This window comes from Elephantulus edwardii, unplaced genomic scaffold, assembly GCF_000299155.1.
Source record: "Elephantulus edwardii isolate Elephantulus edwardi_28Jun2011 unplaced genomic scaffold, EleEdw1.0 scaffold00004, whole genome shotgun sequence".
Classification (NCBI taxonomy): domain Eukaryota; kingdom Metazoa; phylum Chordata; class Mammalia; order Macroscelidea; family Macroscelididae; genus Elephantulus; species Elephantulus edwardii.
In genome coordinates this window covers 37,351,027-37,354,600 of record NW_006399754.1, presented here as the reverse complement: position 1 = coordinate 37,354,600, position 3,574 = coordinate 37,351,027, and the positions used below count along the sequence as shown (strand labels likewise).

Sequence of the window (3,574 nt, the reverse complement as noted above, 5' to 3'; positions counted from 1 at the left end):
ATACAAAAACAGCACAATGCACAATTAAGAGACATTGATTATATTCTTCAAGTTATGCAGCTATCCTCATTCTCCTTTATCAAATATTTCTACCCAGTGAATATAAACTCACTTTTCACTGAACTTATCTTCTAACCTTTCAAGTTGCTATTGTCAATTTTATCCCACACAGACAACTGTTTAAAAGAATGACGTTCAAGGCAGACATTGTTTACTACATGAGCAAACATACTGTTTGGTTTAAAGAAGAATTTCAGAAGATAATTTTAGGCCAAGAGTTTAAGATTATCCTAAAGAAACGGTTTTAGTGATTTATTAAACATCCATGGCTCCAGAAACTCTGGATTCCATGAGAATTTGGGATTCTGTCTTGTAATTCCCCCTTCTTGTCACATAGTTTTCAATTATACAATGAGGGAAATGGACATAGCATCACCACCAGACTAACATAAGGTAGTATGTATTCATAACTTGGCACATAGTAGGCACTCAAGTGCTGCTGTTGCTGATAAGAACAAAGCTCACTTTTAGAATGAGTCCGTGCACTCAGCCTCTCCTGCCATGGCCGCGCTTACTCGCAACCCACAGTTCCGGAAGCTGCAGCAGGGGCACCACAAGCACAGCTCCGAACTCAGCCTGCGCCACCTCTTCAACTCGGACAAGGAGTGCTTCAACCACTTCAGCTTGACGCTTAACACCAACCATGGACAGATTCTACTGGATTACTCCAAGAACCTGGTGACAGAGGAAGTGATGCGGATGCTGGTGGACCTGGCCAAGTCCAGGGGTGTGCAGGCCGCCCAGGAACACATGTTCTATGGAGAGAAGATGAGCTTCACTGAGGACCGAGCTGTGCTGCACGTGGCCCTCCGGAACCGGTCGAACACTCCCATCGTGATGGACCCCAAGGATGTGATGCCCGAGGCCAACTGGGTGCTGGGCAAGATGAAGTCTTTCTGCCAGCGTGTCTGAGGTGGTGACTGGAAGGGGTACCAGGCAAGCCCGTCACAGATGTGATCAACATAGTCACCGGGGGTTCCAACCTGGGACCCCTCATGGTGACTGAAGCCCTCAAGTCATACTCTGCAGGTGGTCCCCGAGTCTGATCTGTTGCCAACAGTGATGGAACCCACATTGCTAAAACCCTGGCTGCTCTGAGCCCTGAGTCTTCCCTGTTCATCATTGCCTCCAAGACTTTTACAACCCAGGAGACCATCACAAATGCAGAGACGGCAGAGGAGTGGTTCCTCATGTCAACGAATGATCCTTCTGCTGTCGCAAAGTACTTTGTTGCCCTGTCTACCAACACGACCAAAGTGAAGGAGTTTGGAATTGACCCTCAAAATATGTTTGAGTTCTGGGATTGGGTAGGAGGACGGTACTCGCTGTGGTCAGCCATTGGACTCTCCATTGCCCTGCACTTCGGCTGTGACAACTTTGAGCAGCTGCTGTCAGGGGCACAGTGGATGGACCAGCACTTCCGCATTGCGCCCCTGGAGAAGAATGACCCCGTCCTGCTGGCTTGGCTGGGAAGCTGGTACATCAGCCGCTTCGGCTGTGAGACCCGGGCTGTGCTGCCCTCTGACCAGTACCTCCACCGCTTTGCTGCCTACTTCCAGCAGGGAGACATGGAAATGAATGGAAAAGTACATTACCAAGTCCGGCGTCCATGTGGACCACCATATGGACCCCATCTTGTGGGGGGAGCCAGGGACCAATGGCCAGCATGCCTTCTGCCAGCTTATCCACCGAGGTACCAGGATGATACCTTGTGACTTCCTTCTCCTGGTCAAGACCCAGCACCCTATACGGTTGCATCACAAGATCCTTCTGGCCAACTTCCTAGCCCAGACTGAGGCCCTGATGAAGGGGAAGACAAAAGAAGAGGCCCAGAAGGAGCTCCAGGCGACAGGAAAGAGTCCAGAGGAACTGGAAAAGCTGCTGCCACACAAGGTCTTTGAAGGAAGTCGCCCAATCAATTCCATTGTGTTGACCAAGCTTACGCCATTTATTCTTGGAGCCTTGATTGCCATGTATGGGCATAAGATCTTCATTCAGGGAGTCATCTGGGACATTAACAGCTTCAACCAGTGGGGAGTGTAGCTAGCCAAGCAGCTGGCTAAGAAAATGGAACCTGAACTTGAGGGCACCAACCAGTGACCTCTCATGATTCTTCCACCAATGGGCTGAGCAACTCATCAAGCAACAACAGAGAACGTGAATCCAGAAGCTAATAAACTGATGCTCAGCACCAAACCCCCGTCGTGACTGGTCCTTCTTGTCCTCACTACCACAGTCTGCACTGCATGGTCCCACTCCACCCTGCCTAGAGCACCTTTGTGTTGTGGGCTTGGACAAAAGTCCCTCAGGAGAAGCTGTTCTGGACTCACCACACCCTGTCTCTCAGTGTCTACCAGCCCCTCTGTGTTGCTAGTTTACTGGAATGTTTCAGTAGGCAACTGATTTTCAGAACCATGTTCACACTGTTCACATCCCAGGTAGAAAAATAAAAGTATCACAAAGGAGAAAAACAACAACAACAACAAAAAAACAAAACCCAAACCAAACCAAACCAAACCAAACAAAAAACTCCAACTTCCTTTTAGAATGAGACATGTTAAAGAAGCCTCTGTAGACCCTTCTCACTCTTCTGAAGTTCTTAGTGATGCCACCCTGTTTCAACACCTCGACACACAGTATGGAAAAGAAGGAGCTGTCTTAGAAGAATGGGAATTAATTATGTATTAACAAGATGAGCGTGCATTTGGAATTTTAACTCTTCTGCCATTAATTAATCAGATAACTTTGGTAATAAAATTTAAGATTTCTCTTCTCCTAAAGCTAGCTGTGAACTGCATTTAAATTTACATTAAGTAGGCAATCAAAATCTTCCACTTGTATTACAAAAGACTTGTAGTGGCAAGAGAGACAGTTTAAATGCATAAGGAATGAGATGGAATAATGATTTGATGCATATATTCTTATAATTACTACTTACTTTCCTCTAGCTCTCTTGCAATAAATGTGCTCTCTTTTTAAACTTCATTAACAAGAAATTACAAATTGTAACAGTCAACAATATTTCTACCTTAATTTTAAAGCAATGCATTCCAGGTATCCGTTCTTCCTGAGTTATTTTCTCTGATCTATCTTCAATGGTTCAGAAAAAGTTCATTACAAATTACAGTAACTTATAGTGTTAGTACCAAATGCATTTTAGTTTTTATTCTCATGATGAGGATTATATATTAAACCTTTAATATTGCAAAAGAACTGTATTCTTATGCAAGAAAACAATTACTTTTTACCAACTTTTAAAATTTTAATAGGAATTAAAACCTACATAGCAGAGTCCATGTGGCTTAGTATATAATGCAGTAATAAAATCTGGCAACTCTCATTTTGAATAACCAACAAAAAAATATTGTCCAAGTCCATGGAGCCCGTCTGAGCCACAGCAACAATGCAGGACAGAGCAGGTCTGCTCCCATGGACTCACTAAGGGTGTAATCTTTGTGGACGTGGACTGCTCCATCTTTCTCCCACCATGTGGCTTGTGGGGTTCAACCACCAA

General features: G+C 45.0%; 1 pseudogene; it reads left to right on the top strand.

The window, feature by feature from the left end:
* Positions 1-561: 561 nt before the first annotated feature.
* On the top strand, positions 562-2,234 carry LOC102870032 (annotated as a pseudogene).
* The last annotated feature ends 1,340 nt before the right edge of the window (positions 2,235-3,574 follow it).